This window comes from Triturus cristatus, chromosome 6, assembly GCF_964204655.1.
Source record: "Triturus cristatus chromosome 6, aTriCri1.1, whole genome shotgun sequence".
Taxonomy (NCBI): Eukaryota; Metazoa; Chordata; class Amphibia; order Caudata; family Salamandridae; genus Triturus; species Triturus cristatus.
The window spans coordinates 163,437,008-163,463,283 of NC_140589.1; the positions used below are offsets into that span (position 1 = coordinate 163,437,008).

Genomic DNA, 26,276 nt, shown 5'->3' on the forward strand with positions numbered 1-26,276 from the left:
GCAATAATGATCACAGCAGGTCCACGCGAGTTTGCACAACTTGCATCTGTTGCGCTTAAAATACTCCTGAGTCAGTACGCGTGCTTGCTGCACAGCAAGGAGCGCAAGGAGGATTTCTTGCGCAGCCGATTAATCAATTGACCAATGTTGTGGAAAATGTATTTTTAAATCTTCTGTATAATCAGGCTTTGCAGTCTCATCAAATCAATGAGATATTAAAGGGAATGTGCATACACCTGATCCGAGTGCGGCTTTTGACTTCAAATACAATGAAGCAACAAAGTCGTATTTTTTGCACACAGGATCTGTGCGGTCTCCTCTGTAATTGCAGTCTGGTGTTTGCTGGACCTGGAACTTACCTCCATATGGTTATCCTGATCACATTTACAACTCTGTAGGTTTCTGTACATTTCTCTCTTTCACGCCACACATTTTTCCGCCAGCAGAGCTCCTACTGAATCAACTCCCTTTAGTGACAATGGGACCCATGATGTCAATATGTTACATAAAGCTACAGACTAACAGTGGTGCTTAACCTTTTGACTTCTGGTGACCCCCCCTTAATCATTACTGGAAGCCAGGGCCCCCAAATGAATCATTATTAGAATTGGAGGACTCCCCAATGAGTCATTACTGGAAGCCAGGGACTCCCGCCCAAGCATTTATGATGATTTGAACAACAAAAAAATACACTAGAAATAGAGAAACAAGCACTCAAACAAATATGCAAATGATGAAATATTCACAAACCAATATAAAAAAATAAAACTTTTCATTTCAATGGGAAGGCTGGAGCGTTTCTAAATTCATTTGAGGCCACTCATCGCCCATATTATATTCTGTTTGATGCCCTTGCACTGCTCCCACGAATCAGTTGTGAAAACTAACTTAATATTTAACCTCCAGTTTCAAACTCCTTCACATTTACTGCACGTTTTAAAAATCTTATTTTTACATTTTGCTTCTATAAGTATATACACTTTATTAATCTGTTATTCTTATTTCATTTTCCACGCAGTTGCGGACCCCTTGAGTAGGGTTTGCGGACCCCCAGGTTTCCCTGCACCACAGGTTAAGATCCACTGGGCTATCACATCACTGCATACTCAAACGATGCACGGGCTTCCATGGACTTTTGTTGAGCTGGTTCTCCTCTATTCTATCAAACTGATTACAGCTGGTGAAGATCGATTGATAAAGCTCTGCCGACCCTGCGATGTACCTCAAGATTCCATCCCGCCTCCATGCTTTTTAGCTGTACACCTCTGGCCTCAGTCTGTGAAGGTACGGGATCCTCCAACCCTCAGTATGCAGGCATCACCCCACAAGAACCTCAACCTCCAATGAGATCCTCAATCTGATCTGTGCTCCTCAAACTCCAGCCCTGGATAACTGATCACTTCCTGAAACTCAGCCTCAAAAAGACTGGATTGAGGGTAGTGCCCTTGAAACCTACAAACAATGTTGATACGTCACTTCACACTCGATACCTCTCTCTTAAAGATTTCACGTATAAACAGTTACCAAGGATGTCGACTCCCACGTGCAGGACCTCCAGAAAATGTTACTGCTGTTGTTGTTGTCCACTAACCTAGAAGGCATGCCCTCTTTCCATCACACTTGGTCTTTGGTAATGCTGTTCTCCTGGGGTTGCCTCATTCCTCACTCAACTTTATTAAAGCCACCTTGTAGTCTACTTCCAGATTCCTTGTGTCAAAGAGAAAATCTGACCACATTGCCAGTACTTTCTGCACTTTACACTGGTAAACCTTTTGAGATTAGAAAATCATCCTATCACTCCTTTCTCCCCAGTATAGTAGATCTGGTCGATAAAAGGAGCTCAAAAGCAAGAATACACCCCTTGAAAATTCCAAGCGGCACACGCAGAGCACTAGTTCTCCTCTGGACCAACCACTTCCTTCTGGAATTCAATGCTGGTGGATCCAAGGACCAAAACCTTGCTGGTATGCTTCCATTGAAATCTAAAAACCTACATCTTTGGAGACCATCTAAACCAAGCGTACTAGATTCCTTCTCTTTGTACCATCTATTCGATCCTGCTGTTCCCTGTTAAGCATTGATGCATTTATGATTGAAATCTACAGTTCCTTTCTATGCGTTGCATTGCACACACCAGCGACCCCAAGCTAGATGGACTTTTGTGATTGCTCCGCTAAGTGTGGGACACAGAACGTGGTTCTCTGACTGGCTCCACCTCTCGCAACCTTGCGGGCAGCTGTACGCTATTTCTAACTGATTGCTCGTTATCCTCCTCTCCACACCTTGCAATGTGATGCCCTACCCTCTTCTCAAAATTGTATTATGGCCTTTACTCCTGAGCGCTCGGATGCTCTTGTACCTGGTATGTGGTATATAAAACCTTTAATAGGTAAATGTAAAGCACCTTTATACTATTTATTGTCTGAGTACTATATAAAAATGTAAAATAAATAAAAGAAAGAAGAAAAAGGCACTGGAATACCGACACATATAGATATCAGGACATAGGAACTTTGACTCATGTCATGTTTAGTTAATAAAAACCATAACAAAATGATAATTTCTTTTTTTTTTTTTTTTTTTTGAAAACCTTTATTGACAGTTCAATCAAGAACAAGTATGGGCCTACAACCCCCCGGGGCCGGCCGCTAAGCAATCAGAGCAAAAAAAGGCAAGTGTAAACACAGGCAGCACTTCGGGGAGCAGAATCGTAATGCTAATACTGTGAACAAAGTAGGTAGGGCACCAGGAGAAAAAGGTTTTCATTTTATAATGAAACAAGGCAGAAGGATCAGGTGCCAGACAATTTTCAAACAGCAATTACAGGTATGCAGAGTAATAAACGTAAGCGATTTAAAGCAATCCATTAGGTCAATGGCGCAAACACAAGAACATCAGGATGGGGAAAAATGTCATAAGCAGTTGCGCCTGCAGTCCCACGCCAGAACTCCCGGAGAGCACCCCGGAAATTGTGGTACACACGGAGCGGCAACGAGTCATAGCAAAGGAGGTGTATCACGCTGATCCCAGAAAAGAAAAACAAAAAGAATCAGAGAAGAAAAAGGAGGCCATGGAAAAAGAGATAAAAGACTAAAGAATCCCCTCCCCCAACCCCCCACCCTGCACCTCTGCAGATGAGTACGGCCCCCCCCCCCAGCAGTGTGCCTGTCGCCCTGGAACCAGACCCGAAATATAGGAGAATAGGGAAAAAGAAGTAGGAAAAGAACCCCACCAGACGGGGGGGGGGTAGAGAAAGTATTAATAAACTGGAGGAGGGCCTTCAAAACATACCCCCGGCTTCTCCCTCCCGCACGGTAAGTTTCCCCCAAAGTGAACAATAAACGGCACAAAATCTATCTTCTCAAAGAAAAATGGGGAGCATTATGCACCTATTGTGCTGTTAGCTATGCCAGGAGAGCACGCAACCCCTGAGCCCGCCCGTCCACTAGATGACCACCCCTGAAGGATCAGTCTCATCCCTGACCACTCTTTGGGAGTCTGCCCATGCCTACCCCTCGACCCAGCACCATATCCGATGTTCCAAGGTAGAGGATTGTCCAAAAACGTCCGAGAAGCGACGCACACAGGTGGGGTGGAAGTCTGAGCATCAACACAGTCCGCAGCGTGGAGAAACAGGCTTCCCAGTGCTGCACAAGGATATGCACTGCACTCCAGGTCCAGGAAGGCAGAAGCAGCCAAAGCAGACAATAGTTGCTGGAGTTGTCTCTGGGTCGCAGGAGGGCACGTACGGGACGAGGCTACCACATCCCACTCAGGTCTAATGCCTCCGGGGCAGATCAGGTCCTCAGCTGGACGAACACACTGTAGCATACTGGCCGGAGCGTCCAGCCGTGCACTAACCTCAGGGGTGGCCGCCAAAGTGTCCTCCTGTGCGCAGTGTGGGTAGTCCCTGTGTACGTGCGGACAGGCGGGCCGCCACTGCCCCAACGCCGACGCCACACCGTCAAGCTTACTCCCCAAGACCCCGACACCATGAATCAAGGAGGAGTGAAGAGCACCAAGGGCCTCGAGGAGGTCGCCGTACCCCAGCACAGCTCTCTGCGATCGCGCTGCCACACTCCCGAAAGTCGCACTCTCACAATCCCGCTGCGGCCCAGCGGACAGGATGGTAGGCTTCATCGCAACAAGATGGCCGCCAAGTATGCCCGACCCTCACCGGGGCCGGGACCCCGGGACAAGCGTCTCGATGTCCACGTCGCTGGTGACCGGGTTCCGGGGGCAGGCGAAAAGTTATCCGTTGCGTGGTCACGGGCAACAGTCGTCCCCACTACGGACCAGCTCCCGTAAAAAGTCGGGGGCGGCCCGCAATGATCAGGGCAGGATACGGGCGGCGGCCGGGCAGCTCACCATCAAAGGCAGGGGCAGCCACCGGAGGGTCTGAGAATTGCACCCCCGGGCATGCACTCGGTCCGCTACGCTTGACAGTAGAGACGACCACGACGAAATGTAGGCCGAGTTTGGCACCGCTCCGGTGGACCGACTCCACCCAGTCACAACAGGCCGCTGTTGTTGAACTGCCACCCGGCCACGGCGTCCACTCGAGGTCCCGGCTCCAGGGCCGCACAGGCCGCAAAGTTCAAATGCACATTTCTCCAGCGATACCGCAGCCAGAAACCTCGGAGTCACACAGTCGGGTGCCTCTCTCCTTCAGAAACACGACCGCGTAGCACAGGTTAAGGATCTCGTGCAGGATATCCGTGCGGGATGCGGAGGTTCACGGAGCCGGGAGTCTACGCTGCCGTCCCGGTCGCCATCTTGGCTCCTCCCCCCAAAATGATAATTTCAAGTTGCCCTTGTAGGTACAGCACTCATGGAGAATCACTTAGTGAGGAATATAATTAATTATACAAACTTTGACTGCTACACAGACTACGGACACTGGGACATAAGCCCCAATATGGACCCTGGGAGAGAGACAGATGGACAAAGATTCTATGACACAGACACTAGGTCACTGACACTGGGACACTGCCACTTAAGTACAAACACTAGCTTAAGGGCACAGATACATGCACAAGTACACTAGGGTAAGACAAATGTGCAATGAGACACTGACACTAGGGCACGTAAGGAAACTGAGACAAAACACTGAGATTCACCCTAAGACACGTGCACGGGAAGGAAAACAGGGATTCAGACCCTGGTAAACAGACACCTGCCCTTACACAAACAGTGAGTGACAAACTCACAAGCCAGACAATGGGCACTAGGGCTTGGATACACATACAAGAACACTGGGGCACTGACGAACAGGCACTGGTACCAAAGGGCTAGCATAAGCACACTTGAGGGAAAATGGTGTTTACAACGCTGTTGCTACAACGCGGTCAGTACAACACCTCCCTTCTGTTGCACAGACTGGAGTTGGAATAGTAAAGTATAATATTCCAAACTCCAGCGCTCCCCCTACAGCAAGTCATTGTAATAACTTGCGTTGTAATGGTATGCATGGTAACAATGCGGTTGTTGTACTAACCGCGTTGTAAAGGCATGCGTTGCAATGTCATATATTTCACTAGAGCAGTGACAAAGACCCACACATGAGCATTAAAAAGCGGATTCATGGACAACACTGGAGCAGAAACACTAGAATATGACAGAAAGGCCACCGTGACATAGGAGCATGGACACTGGAACAAGGTCACTATGAAAAAAAAAATGAAGACGCGTGGTCATAGGAGCACACAGACAGGGATTCAGGTTCTAACCCTTATGTGGACACTGCAACAGAGGCAAGGAAGCACAGGGGCAGCAACACAAGGACACAGACACCGGGACCTAGAGTAGAGGATTGAGGACACAGACACAGGTACTACAATCTTAGGGAATAGACCCTCAAACCTTAAACTCACACTGGGACATGGAGAGTGGCACAGGAACACAGGCATGCATAAATGGGAGATGGGAAGACAGACACCAGGGCTCAGACGCTGGGACTCATGTTCTTCTGCTGCATAGATGCTGGCCCTTACATGGATACTGGAAGACAGAGACCTGGGCACTGAGGAAAGGACACGGAACTTGGGAAAAACACTGGGAACACACACTGAGATAGAGGGTGAGGACAAAAGAAGACCGACATGGACACTGGGTCACAGAGACCAGCATCCTGACATAGGAACAAAGATCCTAGAAATCAAATACTGACAAGTACACTGAAACAATCACGCTGTGCAGGAAAGTGGGTTATTAGTAGGTGGGGTTATTCACCCTCAGCTAGTAACAATATCACAATCACTAATGGGTACAGTCAAGTCTCACTAAATTAGACCTTGCCTAACCCTTGGTAGCTTAGCAAACAAGCAGTCAGACTTAATTTAGGAGACAGGTATGTGCAAAGCATTCAAGACCAACAAAACTGTGAATAAGTAAATGACAACACAATAAAAATCCAAACCCAATTTATAAACATTGAGGCACTTTTTGTCTTTGAAATGACACCAAAATGTCAAAAATCAAATGTAGGGAACTGGATACATAAATACAAATTGTGCATTCTAGCGTCCAAAAGCATAAAGCGCCACTTGCGGCAATCTGGTCACGCTGGACCAGAACAAACTCAAAGTTTTAGGCTGACCACAATGGAGTGCATTTCGGGTAGGCTGAGTGCTAGGTCCCCCTAAAAACTTTTACATTCGGACCTAGGGGCTTATTCACAAACCCCTTGCGCCACCGATACGCCACTTTTTCCCAAATTAAAATTGATGCACCGGAGGCGCAGAGGGCTTGTAAATTAGCCCCTTCGTATTTTTCTTGGGGAAAATAAGGGTCCAGTACCACCAGCCAAGGGTTCAGAGACTCTGGATTGCCCAGGACTCAATTTACCACAATGCACCTGCACAGTTCAGGAAAAATCCAGTTTCTACTGGTCAGCTGGCAAGCCTCTCTTTGGCTTGGCAGGTGACTTCTTCCAGCTCACTTGTACCTGCTGCTGATCAGGGAGTCCACTCATTTTCCTTTGAGTCCAACAGAGTCCTTACTTTGTGGAGCCTTGTGTGTGCAGAGGGTGCAGTCCTTCTGAGTGCAACCTTCTGTGGTGCATTCCAAGGGTCCAGAAGGACTTCCATCTTCTTCTGATGTTCCAGGCCAAAGGTGTGGCTATCATCTAACTAGACTCCCTTTCCAGCCCCTCTCCGAATCGAATTAGGGGGCTCCCATCTGGATGCGGGTAAAGGAAGTAGGGGCCGGCCTGGGTCCTGTGACATCTGTTATCCTGCCTTCGAAGTCCAGCTCATCTCCCCAGCTCCCTTCCACTTCTTGGTTTCTCCAGGATGCAAATACCTATTCAGGGAGCAGCTTTGCTCAGGCTGTCAAAGACGGACTAATCAGTAGAGGATGCTACAGGGCTGTTTTAGGCAACTCCAGGATAGTAATTTCTAGAACTACTTTCCTGTAATAGTTATAGTAAATCCAACTTCAGCAAGTTATTGGATTTAATGTGACCATTAATGTGATACTTTGAATTATATTGCTAGCTAGCTCCAATCAAAAGTTGAACTTTATTAAATGTAATAAAGCCTTCCCATGTTAGCCTATGGAGCTAGCAGCACTATAATAGGGAAAACAACTTTGGTGGTTTTCCTTATCAGGGCATATAAAACATAATTTATATTGTCCTTGCTTTTTATGACAATACACCCTACCCTTGAGGCACCTAGGGCAGACCTTAGGGGTGACCTATTTGTAATAAAAAAGGATGTGTTCGGCTTTAGAAGTACTTTTAATTCCACATTTGAATCTGGACATAGTTTTATTTTAAAACCAGCCTGCAAGGCAGGCCTGGCTTTTAAATGACACCAGATAGTAGTGCACACTTGTGGAATTAAGTGAATTAAGTGCATTAAGTCCACGGGGCTCTCTAAACCTACATGCCCTACCATATAATAGAGACTGACAGGTAGGTTGTCTTTGCCAATTAGAATTATACAAATTACCATATACCTTTAGAGGACAGAGCACAGGCCCTGTCCTGGTTAGCAGAGCTCATGGGACTTTCAGAGTCAGTAACCACCAGCATCAGTCAAAATTTTTAAAAAATGGGGGTGATCAGTGCAAAAAGGATGACTTTCCTACACACTGTGACAAAGAAACTGAGCTATGGGGAAAGGGACAATTTAAAACAGACACTGGCACAGTGGGCAAGGATCTCTCCCTCCACACCCCTCCCTTCTTGTTTAATGTAATCGATAAAATCAAATTGTATACATATTATGCTCTGATAATATGTGAATGTTACATTGTAAAGCGCTCCAATACCACATGGTGAAGTAGCGCTATAGAAAAACACAGTAAATAATTACATTAAATAGTGGAACAGAGAGACAAACACTGACACAGAACCGAAGATCCTAGAAATTAGATACTGACACATACACTGAAACAATCACACAGGAACAGAGACACGGAAGCAAGAGGATATTGGCAATGGAGCACGGCAGGCTGCTGCAGCCCAGGGCGTTGGAAAGTGGGGGCGACACTCTTCAGGCCGCCTGTCATTCAGACCAAGGCCTACGATTATCTCTGAGTTATTGGAGCCTGAGAGTCCCCTGGCAGCAGTTTGCAGGAGGCCTCGTTGCTGTGCGTTTTGGCACTGGAACACAGGCATGGACACAGACACTAGAGACTGGAGCAATGACACAGAAACAAAGAACCTAGAAGTCATGTACTGGCTAGGACAATGAAAAAATCACACTGGGGGCACAGACATCGAGACAAGGACAATGGAACACAGCATGCACACCGACATCGGAGCACTGACACAGAAACAACGACCCTAGAATCCATGCATGCACACAGACATTAGAGCACTGACACAGAAACAAAGATCCTAGAATCCATGCATGGACACAGACATCGGAGCACTGATACAGAAACAAACAATGACCCTGGAATCCATGCATGCACACAGACATCAGAGCACTGATACAGAAACAAACAATGACCCTGGAATCCATGCATGCACACAGACATCGGAGCACTGATAAACAACGACCCTGGAATCCATGCATGCACACAGACATCGGAGCACTGATACAGAAACAATGACCCTAGAATCCATGCATGTACACAGACATCGGAGCACTGATACAGAAACAATGACCCTAGAATCCATGCATGGACACAGACATCGGAGCACTGACACAGAAACAATGACCCTAGAATCCATGCATGGACACAGACATCGGAGCACTGACACAGAAACAATGACCCTGGAATCCATGCATGCACACAGACATCAGAGCACTGATACAGAAACAATGACCCTAGAATCCATGCATGGACACAGACATCAGAGCACTGACACAGAAACAATGACCCTAGAATCCATGCATGGACACAGACATCGGAGCACTGACACAGAAACAATGACCCTAGAATCCATGCATGTACACAGACATCGGAGCAGTGATACAGAAACAATGACCCTAGAATCCATGCATGGACACAGACATCAGAGCACTGATACAGAAACAAACAATGACCCTGGAATCCATGCATGTACACAGACATCGGAGCACTGATACAGAAACAATGACCCTGGAATCCATGCATGCACACAGACATCAGAGCACTGATACAGAAACAATGACCCTAGAATCCATGCATGGACACAGACATCAGAGCACTGACACAGAAACAATGACCCTAGAATCCATGCATGGACACAGACATCGGAGCACTGACACAGAAACAATGACCCTAGAATCCATGCATGGACACAGACATCGGAGCAGTGATACAGAAACAATGACCCTAGAATCCATGCATGGACACAGACATCGGAGCACTGACACAGAAACAATGACCCTAGAATCCATGCATGGACACAGACATCGGAGCAGTGATACAGAAACAATGACCCTAGAATCCATGCATGGACACAGACATCAGAGCACTGACACAGAAACAATGACCCTAGAATCCATGCATGGACACAGACATCGGAGCACTGACACAGAAACAATGACCCTAGAATCCATGCATGGACACAGACATCAGAGCACTGATACAGAAACAATGACCCTAGAATCCATGCATGGACACAGACATCGGAGCACTGATACAGAAACAACGATCCTGGAATCCATGCATGCACATAGACATCGGAGCAGTGATACAGAAACAATGACCCTAGAATCCATGCATGGACACAGACATCGGAGCACTGATACAGAAACAACGATCCTGGAATCCATGCATGGACACAGACATCGGAGCACTGATACAGAAACAATGACCCTAGAATCCATGCATGGACACAGACATCGGAGCACTGACACAGAAACAATGACCCTGGAATCCATGCATGCACATAGACATCGGAGCAGTGATACAGAAACAATGACCCTAGAATCCATGCATGGACACAGACATCGGAGCACTGATACAGAAACAAAGACCCTGGAATCCATGCATGGACACAGACATTGGAGCACTGATACAGAAACAATGACCCTAGAATCCATGCATGGACACAGACATCGGAGCACTGACACAGAAACAATGACCCTGGAATCCATGCATGGACACAGACATCGGAGCACTGATACAGAAACAAGGACCCTGGAATCCATGCATGGACACAGACATCAGAGCACTGATACAGAAACAATGACCCTAGAATCCATGCATGGACACAGACATCGGAGCACTGACACAGAAACAATGACCCTAGAATCCATGCATGGACACAGACATCGGAGCACTGACACAGAAACAATGACCCTAGAATCCATGCATGGACACAGACATCAGAGCACTGATACAGAAACAAACAATGACCCTGGAATCCATGCATTTACACAGACATCGGAGCACTGATACAGAAACAATGACCCTGGAATCCATGCATGCACACAGACATCAGAGCACTGATACAGAAACAATGACCCTAGAATCCATGCATGTACACAGACATCGGAGCACTGATACAGAAACAATGACCCTGGAATCCATGCATGCACACAGACATCAGAGCACTGATACAGAAACAATGACCCTAGAATCCATGCATGGACACAGACATCAGAGCACTGACACAGAAACAATGACCCTAGAATCCATGCATGGACACAGACATCGGAGCAGTGATACAGAAACAATGACCCTAGAATCCATGCATGGACACAGACATCGGAGCACTGATACAGAAACAACGATCCTGGAATCCATGCATGGACACAGACATCGGAGCAGTGATACAGAAACAATGACTTTCCTAGCATCTGTTTGAAGCAGTGGAACATTGCAACTACCTTTAGATTTGACCCGTGACCGCATTGGGCTTTGCATTTTCTTTCCCTCCCGCCGCCGCACCGCCAGAACACCGCGGCCGCTGTGTGGAGGGACTACAGCTCCCAGGCTCCCCAGCGCTTGTGGGAGGAACCAAGGGACGCAGCCTACGCGCCTGGAGGCGCCTTAAATTACAGTGCCTCGCCGGTGGAGCGGGGGACTTTCCTAGCGTCTGTTTGAAGCAGTGGAACATTGCAACTACCTTTAGATTTGACCCGTGACCGCATTGGGCTTCGCAACTTTCTTTCCCTCCCGCCGCCGCACCGCCAGAACACCGCGGCCGCTGTGGGGAGGGACTACAGCTCCCAGGCTCCCCAGCGCTTGTGGGAGGAACCAAGGGACGCAGCCTACGCGCCTGGAGGCGCCTTAAATTACAGTGCCTCGCCGGTGGAGCGGGGGACTTTCCTAGCGTCTGTTTGAAGCAGTGGAACATTGCAACTACCTTTAGATTTGACCCGTGACCGCATTGGGCTTTGCATTTTCTTTCCCTCCCGCCGCCGCACCGCCAGAACACCGCGGCCGCTGTGTGGAGGGACTACAGCTCCCAGGCTCCCCAGCGCTTGTGGGAGGAACCAAGGGACGCAGCCTACGCGCCTGGAGGCGCCTTAAATTACAGTGCCTCTCCGGTGGAGCGGGGGACTTTCCTAGCGTCTGTTTGAAGCAGTGGAACATTGCAACTACCTTTAGATTTGACCCGTGACCGCATTGGGCTTCGCAACTTTCTTTCCCTCCCGCCGCCGCACCGCCAGAACACCGCGGCCGCTGTGTGGAGGGACTACAGCTCCCAGGCTCCCCAGCGCTTGTGGGAGGAACCAAGGGACGCAGCCTACGCGCCTGGAGGCACCTTAAATTACAGTGCCTCTCCCGCGTCGCGGGCAGCGCCGGGCTAAGCCCGGGCAAAGGGCGGACCCTCTGTGGCCGGAGAAGGCTGGAATAATCCCCTTGGCCGGAAAAATCAGGTACTGCGGAATATTTGTATATTATATACAATTACTCAAGTTGACAATTGTGATTGATGGACACAGTTCACTATTCCTATGAGTCGGGCAATGGACCATTCACGCTGGAGATTGTAATTGATTTATTGTATGTACGTTTCAATATTGGTCTGTTAAATACTATCTAGCCATATTGTCGTGAGTCCATTGGGAGATAAGGGAATATTGATACAAACTGTACAATGACCACTAAACCTAAAACACGCTCCACTAAGAGGAAAGCATGTACCCCGCTTATCTCCACACAAACAGGACCTGACACTAATACTCTAACAGGACATACAGCCCCACCTACTGCAATAGATCGAATGTTCAGGAAGGTTATTGGGGCGGTAAATGGGGAGATTGAACGTACCCAGAGACGCTTATCAATGACCCCTATAAACATTCCTCATACACAAACGCAATTTATATCTCCACAAACCCCAGATATAAATTCTTGTGAAAGTTTGCAAAATAATAGTCCCGATGTTTCATTTGGAGCTGTCCCTTGTGGCCAAAAGGCAACAGATGCTGGGTTTCCTCCTGAAAGGGCAGAAAAAAGATCAAATAAAACAACAAGTAGATTGTATAAACGGGGTGGAAAGAATAGACATGCCAGGAAATTGAAACCAACTAGTGAGGGTGGGAAGATACTTCTAACAGAGGACGAGGTTATGGAAACAGAAGCACAAAGTCCGCTAATTCCCCCAGGGTGGCTTCAACCTGTAATTAACGACCTCCAAAAATATTTTGAGACCCTCATTACTTCCCAAATAAAACCGCTAATTAGCAAAATAGATAAAATTGCTAATGAACTACAAAAACAGGCTAGGATGAAGGAATCTATAAATCCTAACCCGATTGGAAACCCAATACCATCAGTGACTCCCCCGTTAGGGCCAACTCCTGTGCATAACAACTGTACAAGTAATGAGCCATGTACCATTGCACAAGTCCACGCACCACCTAAAGTTTTAGGACATTTGGAGGTTAGAAGTACCAAAAAAAATGGGAATCATGACAATCACAAAAACCAGGTGCAGCCCAACTCGACTCAGATAGGGCAGGTTCCCACTCATAGTCAGAACGATAATCAGCAGAAAGGATACGAGCGTAAGGATAAAACTCACCTCTCCCCCCCACGAGTAAACTTACCCCCTCAAGCAAGCCCCTATGTTGTGGTATTTGCCGGGGTACCTGAACTTAGGATGGGGCAGAAGGAGTCACATACGGAATAAAAAAACAAAATTATCAACTGGTTAAATATACATAGGCCATTTCAAGGACAGGAAACTGGAGAAATTATACATGTGAGGAGAGTACCGTGGTTGGGAATTAGAGGGAAAGATATTGAAGGGGATTGTATCATTGTGAATTTCAGGAACCCGAACCTAGTAGAGTATATACTGGGTAATCACAATAAAAATATAACCAGTACTATACGATCAATGCCTCTAGGCTATTTTCATCCTAGAAATGGTGTTATTTATCCCTTAACTCACACTCAGGGAAGAAAGGAAGGAGGAGGAGATGGATACAGGGCAAGACATTTTGAATTCAGTGGTCCTCCGTTACTAAACCAGGGTGGCCTGCAGTGGACGAACAGATTCAGTCCCCTTCAATCCTTGGACGAAAATGACTGACTACTTAAATTAGAGACACACTCTGAGGGAAAGGAAAGAAGGATGTCATTAGAGACTATTGAATCACTATCTGAGGGAAGGCATACACTGAATGGTTCGGAAGATACCCCGTTAAAGCAGGATGGGGAGATACAAGATTTCCCGCTAGAGGGCAGGGAGGTAGATAAGCTAAACGCCCAGGGTTCAAGTATGATAGGGGCGCTGGGGGGGGGGGGGGGGGGGGGGAAGGGGGAAAATAACATCCTGGAATATAGCAGGTTTAGCTGGAAAATTTGAAAATCTAGATAGGAGGAACCAATTAAGGGGCTTTCATATACTAGCCTTACAGGAGACCTGGGCGGTCGTGCCTGAACTCTACCATCTGGAGGGCTATAAGTCTTTTTTTGTCCCAGCCCAGGAGAGTAGGGCTGGGAGGGCAAAAGGAGGTCTAATATTGTATGTTGATATTAACCTTAAGGGGAGATGGATATTACCATCTTGGACATCATATAACCTGCAAGCAGTATCATTTCAAGGACAAGGGCTGAGGGTACAGCTATTTAACATCTACAACTCAGGTTCCGTAAACGGTAGAAATACCGTTTTAGAGGAACTAGATGCTAGATTGAACCAGGAAACTGATTTAAGGAAAGGGGGGGGGGGGGCGGGAGACCCATTTGTGCTATTAATGGGTGATTTAAATTGTCACCTCTGTTCAAAGCCAATACCGGTAACGGCAGATTGAGATTATTGCCCACTTATGAAGGGGCCACATTTTGAGCATAGTACTGAGGGCACATAATTAACCAAATTAATAGGCACTCATTCACTAGTACATACCATTGATTTGGTAAATCCAGGGTCAGGTGGTACATTTGTTCAAACTTTTAAAGGAAGAGGATGCTCGTCTATTATTGACTACATACTGATATCCCCCTTTGCGAAACAATGGATCATAGAGGTTATCACTAAATGGAGTTTCTTTAGTGATCATAATCCCCTGATCATAGAACTACCCTATAATGGTCATTCTGAAATAAATAAGCAAGTAGATATTATTTTACGGCCAACAGACCAGGGAAGGCGTTTAAGGTGGGCGAAAATCAATGCCCCCGAATTTTATATTACACTGCTCGTAAAGGGGAAAAAATGTGTTGGACTGTTTGGATTTCAAGATAGAGGGAGCTGACCTAGTTGCTGCTTTCAGGGAACTAACTGAATTAGCCAGAAAATTATTAGAAGCAAAAGGCACCAGAAAGTCAGGAACACAGCCAAGATGGTTTGATACCAATTGCTCCCGAGCATTAAGAAATCTAAAATCAAGCCTCAAGGCTAACCCAAGGGATAAGATGGTAGTGGCAAAGCATAGACAAATTTACAAAACTAAGATTAAAGAAAGGAAGGCTACCTTACAAGCAGAAGTCTGGGCCGACTTAAGAGAGGCAGGAGAAAACAGGGACCTTACAGAATTTTGGAGGATTATAAATAGGCCCTGTTTTCATGATAGTAGTGCTCCGGTTCTTAGTTCAGATATCCTCCCGCAGCAATGGATGACCCATTTTGAGAGCCTCTATAATCATCCTAAAGACCCAAAGCAAGAAGGGGGCTGGGATGGAAAAAGGAGCCTGGTTCCAGATTTTACACATACTGAGATCATACAGGCAATTAAAGGGCTGACACCAAATAAAGCTCCAGGGCCCGATGGTACGCCCCCAGACTTGTATCGAAGTAACATCGACTTGTGGACGCCTATTTTAACGAGGGAACTAAATGCGGCTATTGAAACAGGACTCCCGAGATCTTGGTCTACTGCCCCGATTGTGCCTATTTTTAAAAAAGGAAATAGGGATAATCCCCAATGTTATAGACCAATATCGCTGATCGATGTTTCAGCCAAAATACTAGGGCGGGTGATTTTAAATCGTCTTATGACCTGGACTGAAGAGCACCATATAATAGCCGACACACAGTATGGTTTTAGAGCGGGAAAATCTACCAGCGACCAATGTCTAAATCTATATTTATTGGTTGCCAAGTATACCAAAGCGAGCAACGGCACCATCTATATGGGTTTTATGGACCTAGCGGCGGCATTTGATAATGTGAACAGAAATAAATTGTGGGTAAGAATGAACACCTTGGGTATAGACCCGGGCCTTATAAACATCTTAAGAGAGCTGCATTGGAACACCACAGCTAGGGTCCGCTTTAGCATGGAGGGGGGGCAAACTGACTCTTTCCCATGCACCAGTGGAGTAAGGCAGGGGTGCATCCTTGCCCCCTTTTTGTTCTCGTTATATATTAACGATCTGGAGTCAAGTCTTATTGCTCAGGGAGTAGACTGTCCCAGAGTAGGGAAGCGTCAAATAGCGTATGCGGATGACGCGGTCCTGCTTGCACAGACTCCGAGAAGCCTCCAATCACTAATTAATGGATTTGTAGAATTTATGGAAAATCTAGATTTGTCCGTGAATCTGAGCAAGTCCTTTACGCTGATTGCAGGTAAAAAACCCATTAAGAAATCCGTGTTTAAAATCGGGACTCACACAATGGGCACTGTAAGCACTTTTCCCTATCTAGGCCTTTTGTTCGATGGTAAAATTCAGTTTGATGCTTTGATTGAGAAACACTGTATCAAACTGGTCTCTTCATGTGGTGCAATTATAAATTTTGCACAAAGGTTGGGACGCTGGTCTCCAGAACAAATAATGTGCTTATATAGCTCAATAAGTACCACTAAAGCATTATATGAAGCCGAGGTGTGGGGCTTTAGGGATGCTAAAAACTTACAGCAAGAGGAAGATAAATTTCTCCGCAGAATCCTAAAGATCCCACAGTCAACACCAGCAGATATTGCACATTCAGAACTCGGGATCCCATACATTACAGATCAGGTGAAGATTAGGCCGGGTATGGCTTGGCTCAATATCTGGGCCAACCCCAAGGCTGAACTTAGTAGAGAAATTCTCACTGACTGCATACAAAGGGATAAAGGGATGCAAATCACTTGGCTGAAATATGTCAAAATAAACTTAGAGGCTATAGATCAGCATATCCTCTTCAGTACCCCGACCTTAATCTCCAGGAACAGCAAACCCCAAATAAAAAAATTGCTGCTGGAAAAATTGGAAATGGCCAGAGAAACTAGAGCATTAACATCAAAACGGTCTGTAGTAGCGCATTGCTTAGTTAAAGAGGCAGAGGGCATGGAACCTACCTATTTTTGATGTATAATCAGCAGGATAGGTTTTTAATGTGTCGTTTTAGGCTCAATTTGTTACCTAATATTTTATCCTATCCATCTGGTTTTACCGTAACTATTGAGCAGAAGGGTGCCTGCGGCTGCGACAATAAGTCTCCGCAGGATACCCTTCATTTTGTATTATTGTGTCCATTTTATCGTTTTCCTAGGCGTATGTTTTTGGTTGACAGTCTAAAAAATGGAAAATTCCCCCATGCTAAATCAGCTTTGTTGTTCCTTCAAAGAGCAAGTGACATGTACACCTTATGCTCAGTAATAAGTTTTTTAAAAGTAGCAATAAGACTAAGGAACACAAGAGATTAAGCAAATATGTACGTAACATTGCACCTTATATGAATTGTATCAGTTTGGTTGATGGTTGTTTTTATGCTAATTTAATGTAAAATTATCTGTGTTGTTTTGCTTTTTATAACATGAATTTTTATGATGATTTTTAACCATCGAAATAAAGAATAACTGAACTGATACAGAAACAATGACCCTGGAATCCATGCATGGACACAGACATCAGAGCATTGACACAGAAACAATGACCCTGGAATCCATGCATGGACACAGACATCGGAGCAGTGATACAGAAACAACGATCCTGGAATCCATGCATGGACACAGACAGAGCACTGACACAGAAACAATGACCCTAGAATCCATGCATGGACACAGACATCAGAGCACTGACACAGAAACAACGATCCTGGAATCCATGCATGGACACAGACATTAGAGCACTGACACAGAAACAACGATCCTGGAATCCATGCATGGACACAGACATTAGAGCACTGACACAGAAACAACGATCCTGGAATCCATGCATGGACACAGACATTAGAGCACTGACACAGAAACAACGATCCTGGAATCCATGCATGGACACAGACAACGGATCACTGACACAGAAACAATGACCCTAGAATCCATGCATGGACACAGACATCGGAGCACTGATACAGAAACAATGACCCTGGAATCCATGCATGGACACAGACACCAGAGCACTGACACAGAAACAATGACCCTAGAATCCATGCATGGACACAGACATTAGAGCACTGACACAGAAACAAAGATCCTGGAATCCATGCATGCACACAGACATCAGAGCACTGACACAGAAACAATGACCCAAGAATCCATGCATGGACACAGACATCAGAGCACTGACACAGAAACAATGACCCTAGAATCCATGCATGGACACAGACATCGGAGCAGTGATACAGAAACAATGACCCTGGAATCCATGCATGCACACAGACATTAGAGCACTGATACAGAAACATAGACCATGGATGGCAGGTACTGGCTAGGACAATGGAAGAATCATACTGGGGGCACAGACAGCCAAGGACAATGAAACACAGGTATGGATGGACACAGACACCAGAGCACTGACACAGAAACAAAGATCCTAGGAGTCGGGTACTGGCTAGAACAATGAAAGAATAATTCTGGGGCACAGATACTGAGACAAGAACAATGGACCACAGGCATGGACACCAGAGCACTGACACAGAAACAAAGATCCTAGAAACCAGATAGTGGCTGAGACAATGAAAGAATTATACTGGGGCACAGACACCGAGACAAGGACGACTGTAGACGTGTATGGCCACAGAGAGTGAGAGCACAGAGCCAGATACTGGCACCAGAGCATGGACACTAGGACAATAACCCTAGTAATTAGATACGGACACAGACTCTGAAACAGTCACTCTAGGACTCTAGGACAAGCCTGTCTGTGGCTATGCACATCCAGGAAACAAAACGCTGCACCAATTAGCAGCAAGTGGCCATGACACAGGGCAGACTTACATTTGTGCATGCACTTTTATATTTCAGTGTTAAGCATCGTGATAACAAATTGTGTACATTTATGAACGCACACGCAGTATACAGTGCTTAATTTGAGCCGCTGGTGTAGGCAGGGCCCACCAGCTTCTCATTTGTGGAGACCGGCACTTATTTTTCCTCAGCAGACATTTTACCCTGAGCAAGAGAGAAACTTGCATAAAGAGAAAAGGAGAAAGACAAGGAAACCATGCTAAGTGGAGAAAACAAGAACCAGCAAGAGAGAACTAAAGGGGCAAAGAGTGTTGGTAGATTAAAGAGGCATGAGGTGGAATGAACACTATGCAACCTTGGTATAGGCCAGTGATTCTCAAAGTGCAGCCCGGGGGCCGCATGCGGCCCTTCGGACCTCTACATGCGGACCCCTGGCCAACAGAACTGAGCTGCTGTTTACTCAACTCTGCACTAACATCAAAAAGATGTTAAATAAACAGACAAGCATTATTTAAAAGGTTAATTTAAGTTAAAGAAAGGAAGCACCTTTGGTGACCTGCAGCACTTCCCTTTAGAAATACCTTCTTTTTTTAAGGCCTCTTGCAGCAAAAGTGTTGAAGTAAGATAACAGCTGACCCCACTAAGGGCTTCACTCAACCCTGCGGCCAGGCTGGTCTCTGGAACAAAAAGAAACAACCAAACTTCTCCGACCTTCAAAGCATGGCATTGGCTATCATTCAAGGCAAGAATACAACTAAAGATCGCCTGCAAGATCCATAAAGCCCTTCATACCAAACCCCCCAGTTACTTAGCACAAAATCTAGAGCTGTCGGGAGGTTGCAGACATTTGCGAAGCTCGCGCTCACTACAACTGAAACCACAGTCCGTCTACAAAGAGAACGTGCTGCAGAGCCTTCTCAGGTATCGCACCGAAGATTTGGAACTCATTACCACCAGATGTTCGTAGGATCCCTTCCTCCTCATCCTTAAAAAAAAAAAAAGAAGTGAAAATGCTTCTAATGAACAAATTCACGTCCTAAGACTTTCATGCATACGTTACTGTTATCAAAATATGTTACCTTACCTACCACTGTCTACCTCTTGAATTCAATGTAGGCATATTACCCCCTCAACCGTCTAATGTATCCGAATGATGTAATGTAAAGTGCTCGGATACCCTCTAGGGTCATGTTCACGCTATATAAAACTTTATAAAATAAATAAAGTTTGTTCAAAAGTCAAAAAGTGTATTTCATTAACATACAGAACTGTTTCACCTTCAGATTATATCAGTGCATTGAGAAGTATTTTTTTTAAAGAATGATAGTTTATGAACATGAATTTAGAAACACTCATTCTTCACCCCACCCCGACAATAAATGCCAACAGCGAACTAAGTGCCATGTGTTTCTATTATACATTAACTGCATTATAGTAAATTAAATCAAACAGGGGAGGAGGTGGTTTTGTCCAGCTCCCATCCTTAAGTCATGTATTTTGAGGTCCTCATATGTGATAATGAAGAAAAAGGAGGAATACTGAAATAAAACAATTGACTAGGATCACACAAATTAGATAAAAGGAGAAGCTGTGATTATTCCCAAGATTCTGGTTTCTCATCCTGCAATTCAGTCACTAGATGTATATACTTCGCTTTTCCTACGCCCCACCTTACCGCCAACCTCTTTCCCAAACCGCCACCCTGGTGGCATAAATGCGGCCCTCGGTCACATCACTGACCAAACTTTGTGGACCCTGGGAATGTTTGCGAGTATCCATGGTACAGACCATGCCCACATTCAGTAAGGCCGGTCCGGGGCCCTGGGACTTCTGCTTGTACAGATTAAGCACTGTGACAGTGTGCACAAAGAATGACAATTGTGTACCGGAACCTTGACATCTGGCTAAAGTGAGGTCACGCGCTCAGCAGAGGATTCCGAGAGGTTACTCTGTAACCAGCGCTATCAGGAGTTGGTTGGGCTCAGACTTCCCACGAGAAAATCTCTCCACACATTAGCGCTGTCTGCTGAAGGCAGCGAGAGGGAAGGGGGTAATTTCGCTCACTAAGCGCGATTAGCTCTTTTTGATGGGTCGAGTGCGCGATTCGCAGGACAAAGTGAAAGTTCACTCGCCTGCAGGGCTCCCAAAACCATTCATCCTTCGGAAATGGAAAAAAGAAACGCACGTTATTATTAGTCGGTTGAGTAGCAGTAATGCCTAAGATGGGTAGTGCTACAAAACGGCAAAACCAGAAACCAAATAACATAGAAACATGTAATTGTGGTCACGTTTGTTGGGAGGCGTGCTAAGCCACTGTCTTCCACCATTGCATTCCATTGCAAAGCCGCAGAACTAAAGACAACCTGGTAATGGAAACAAATCGAGACAGAAGCTTGCAGTGTAGCTCAGTGGGTTGAACATCTGCCGCAGAAGTCTAGAAAACTGCCGTTTTTCACATCTGCGTACCCGAGCGAGCAATACTTTCATCCTTATAAGGTCGATTGTTCAAATGCGCCGCAATAACCTCTATTATTTATAGGCGCGTACAGCTGAGTTTGTGGTGTGCGGTGTGTAAACCGGGAATATTACCGTCTCCGGAAGAATCTGTGACGTCAACACGCCTTCCCACTTCAGCGGCGTCAGGCTTGGCGGGAACAGAGGCTGCGTCTGCCACGAGCGCTCATCTCGCAGCAGGTGCCTCAGATGGACGTGTCTGCACTTTACTGTCACCCATTCAAGATGGAGGGAAGTGGGGAGGGGGCAGTGCCCTTGGAAGGCGACATTCCACAGACAAGCCTCGAATTGCCGATGGTACCCATCCGAAATGTTCTGCAGCCGTAAATAGCGCATGTTGTTAAGATCAATACGCACTATAGCATAAAATACAGACGGCAGCTGGTAGAGGAGCAGGCGAAGCGCCTGCTGCGGAGATCTGCTTGCAACCTTTGAACTTCAAGCTTACGTCACCAAGGTCCTGCTCAGTTTGTCATTCTGTGGTCGACACAACAAGAACTGTCAAATGGCGATAATTACACCACCTTTTTTTTAATTTCAGAGCTCTGAGTGGCAAGCCCATGTCAGTAGGCCCTATATGAATATTCATATTTTCATATGCAGAAAGACGAACAAATCGGACACTTTACCGTGCAACGGTTCTCTATCTCGCGATCAATAGGGGCGCGGCCTTCCGTTGTATGTTTTCTCACTGAGAAAACAGAAGTATGCTGGGAGAAAGGCTTACCTTAAAGACACAGTGCCGCAAGATCGTGTTCTTGTCGTAAAATGTTATTGTGGATATTGTGGTTACGTTGGATGGTGTGTTATGTTGCGGTGTAGTACGATATGTTACTTTAAAAAAAGCAATATATACAATATATTATGGTATATCATAGTAGGGTACACTAGGTTTATTTTTACGATGGTATATTATGTATGGTACATTACGTGTATTTGTCATGTTAGTTATATTATGGTTTGGTACGTGACATCCATTATTTTCGATGGTATGTATATCAAAAATGAGGAATCTGTTTTTTATGTTATGTTATTCTATGATACACCACATTATATGTATATCATGCCATAACAGGTTAATTTCGATGCTATGGTATATTCTGATTAATTACTTTTTATGGTATGCTAGGCATTTTTCTTACGTTGAACAATCCTACTTGTTATGTTATTGCAAGCTATGTTTATCTTATTGTGTGTCGTATGTTATGTTTTACGTTACGGCAGATTATGTTTATTTTTATGCCACTGAATACCGTACTATAGTGCGTCGTCATGTATATGCTATAGTTTAGAAAAATATGCTACGTTATGCTAATTGTTGTTTGGCATATTTTAATGTGATATTTTAGCGGCCCTATATGTTATGGTTCTTTTTATACCTTTTTTTATGATATAGCGTGTAACGCCAGGCTGTACTAAGCTGTGCGTGAATTTGAAACGTATCGCTTTGCGCCCTTATTGGTGAATCCCGTTATCCAATCACAAGGCAGTAATGACGCAGTACTTGATTAATTGCACCCATCGTGAACTTATTGCTCGAGTTTAATGATGACAGGAGCGCGGGATACGGCTTAGACCCGGAGGTCCCAGCGCGCTGACTGACGCACAGCCTGCCTGCGACAAGTGCGGCGCGGTTAAGAGACAACCGGTTCTGAATACGTACTTAGGAAAGTCGAATTTTGCGCCGGTTATGCGAGTTTTTATTGCTTCTTTGTCTACAGATGCGGCACGTGAATACATATGATAATCCTTGCGCGCATCTGACGCAAACCTCTGAGTCCCCCGAGCCACACCAGCCCCACACGAGCAAGCGCTTCACTCCCCAAGGACCCTGGGTAGAGAAAGTAGTACGGTGCCCCGAAGCCAGCCCAGGAGACCAAAGACATCGCCTACAAAAAAAAGTAATAGTATTTGAATCCTACATACAGCCAGTTGTATTGACTGAGGTGTGCATTGAGGCGATTTAGCGCACAGAGAGCGCGATGAAAATCATTCATTCTTTTATCATCCATCCATTCATTCATTCACGGTTGTGGCAAGACAGAACAGACAGGCTCGTAAATGCATGCACACGCACACGCACACGCACGCACACGCACACACACACACACACACACACACACACACACACACACACACACACACACACACACACACACACACACACACACACACACACACACACACACACACACACACACACACACACACACACACACACACACACACACACACACACACACACACACACACACACACACACACACACACACACACACACACACACACACACACACACACACACACACACACACACACACACACACACACACACACACACACACACACACACACACACACACACACACACACACACACACACACACACACACACTAAGACACCCAGGTGAACAGTGCAATAAATTACCTGGGCTCGGGAAGCCGCGCTCGCGCCCAGGTGACGTCCCCTGGGCATGTCTCTGCTGCTCCTCACTGTCCACTGTCCAGAGCCGAGATGCTCTGCGCTCAGCATCCCTCCCGCCGGCAGGTTACTCCACTCCCTTGTGTCTGCCTCCTGTCTCGCCTGGCCCCTCCCTCTGCCCGTCTCGCGCCTTTCACTGGGCTGTATTTTAAAGGGGCGCTCTGGTGCGTCAGGCAGGGCAGTTGCTTGGAGACAGCTGAGTTATTCCTGTAGGGGCTTTTCAGCCTCCCCCCACCCCTTCCCGGCTCTCATTCATAATGCCGGGCCGGCGCGCTACCACCCACTAAGAAATAGCCCAGGAGAGACCCAGGAGGAAGGGAGGCGAGGCCGGGTCCTAAAGCCTTCCGTGTTCCATTTTAACAACGTGACGTGAATGCTGTGAAGGGGCATTGGAGATGCTGCTGGTCAGGCCTGAGAGCTCGAAGGAGTCCATGCAGCTTCCTTGACAATACCTCAGAGCCCAAGGTACCGGTCCGGACAGACATCCGGACCAGAGACTCTTCCTCCTGACAGAAAACAATTTTCACGTGAGGGTGGAAAGAAGGACACAATGAACTGTACCTTTCCCACTGGAGAACACACTCGGGTTGAGTCAGACACACGCACATCCCATCCATAAAAGAGATTTTCGCAGATGCGGCGCGTGCAAGGGTTTTCCGAACATCAGACCACATTTTTTTTTCATTTTGAATATCTTTTTCGACCACATTTTTTTTTCATTTTGAATATCTTTTTCGGCAGATCACTGTCTCATCCAACTTTACATGAGCTCATTACCCTTTGTGCGGAAAATTACACCTATACGTTTAGCGTGCTAGAGAAATTTCAATATTATATTTAGCTTTTCATTTTTCTATAAAAGGAATCACATTCTAACATAAAAAAGTGCATCCCTTTACTCCTAGCCCTTCGAGCAATGGAAGTTTTCCATGCACATATCCAAACCTCATGCTGTACCACAAACACTCAGGCCCTCGTCACCAGCCGCCTCGACTACGGCAACACTCTACGCAGGCATCTCCACCTAGCTCCTCATAAAACAGATAATACAGAACGCTGCAGCCAGACTCACCCTGGACCTCCCCGAACCAACTAACATCACCCCCACCTGGGAGACCCCCACTGGCTCCCTTCCAGAAGAGATGCCAGTTCAAGATTCTCACACACGCCTTCAAATTCCTCCAAGCCAAGGACTTGTCTACATCGACCATCGACTGAACATCCGCCAACGCGCTAGACACCTGTGCTCCTCTTCACTTGCCCTCACACACACCCCCTGCATCCGTCGCAGCGGCAGCCGGTCCTTCGCCTACATAGCTGCCAAGATCTGGAAGAACCTTCCTTCCACTCCAGCTCCGTACATCCTCCTCGCTGGCAGACCCCAGAAAGAGACTCAAGACCTGGCGCTTCGACAGAGACAGAGTGCCCAGATTCCCCTAGAGGTGACAGTGCTTCGCTTTACAAATGCTGTTTGATTTGATTGGATTTTAAACTCTACATCTTATATGGCATGCTTTTTTTGTAGGTAGGCTCACCCTATAGTTAACGAGACAAAGGTGTATGTTAAGAAGTAAATACAAGTCTAAAACAAACATGGCAAATTTTCATAATATAACCCATGCCGGATTCCAGATAGTGGTGGGAATAGAGCGCATAAAGCCTGGGGTACCACAGGCAGATTAGGCAGCCATTGAAGAGAGCACACAGAGCTCCGTTATAGCTTCAATAAACTGTTCCAGCCCTCTCCCCATCTCCTCTGCCTAGCTAGGGGCAGTTGTTGTCAGGGCACGCTAACCTGGGAATCCAGAACCAACAGGAGCAAGGGTCACCCAGTGTAAACTACAGTAATATTGTGGAGTAATACAGTAGGCCTGGGAAAGCGGAATGGGACGAGAGAGAAATAGAGACACTGAGTATTGTCTCACACCTGATTGCACAACTAAGCATGATCTGTGCTGCTGGAGCACTGATTTCTAAAAGTCAAGAGAGCTTTAGTATAACAAGTGGATAACTGCAACACTATAGCATTCAATAGTCAGTCGCCGCTGCTGACTAGAAGCAGCAGTGGGGCGGGTGGGGGCGAAGTAGCGGGGGGTAAATCTGGAAAATAAATTCACTTACTTCCCGGCTGGCCTGCTGCCGCCGCCTCTCCTGTGTCCCGTCCTCTTCCTGGCTTCTTGTGAGGAAGCAGGAAGCACCAGGGCTCCCACGCTCCCCGCAGCCAATCACAATACTGCAATGCATGTTGTGATTGGTCTGAGCGCCGTGCCACAACGCTCAGCCAGGGGCTGGAGTGGTGGGCATGTTCTCCATGCAGG

At 46.3% G+C, this 26,276-nt stretch overlaps 2 protein-coding genes across 6 annotated transcripts in view; one reads left to right on the plus strand and one right to left on the minus strand.

The window, feature by feature from the left end:
* FAM167A (family with sequence similarity 167 member A) overlaps positions 1-24,212 on the minus strand; it is a 141,646-nt gene extending 117,434 nt beyond the window's left edge. For 2 of the 4 annotated variants that reach the window (XM_085610431.1, XM_085610434.1), the window contains exon 1: positions 23,905-24,212. The gene's annotated coding sequence lies outside the window, so the exon portion shown is untranslated. Of the gene's footprint in view, positions 1-21,551; positions 21,573-23,904 lie in introns of those variants that run through there. The other 2 variants (XM_085610429.1, XM_085610430.1) reach the window with 2 other exon arrangements.
* Positions 1-26,276, plus strand: part of BLK (BLK proto-oncogene, Src family tyrosine kinase) — a 608,293-nt gene that overhangs the window by 117,275 nt on the left and 464,742 nt on the right. The window lies entirely within an intron of this gene.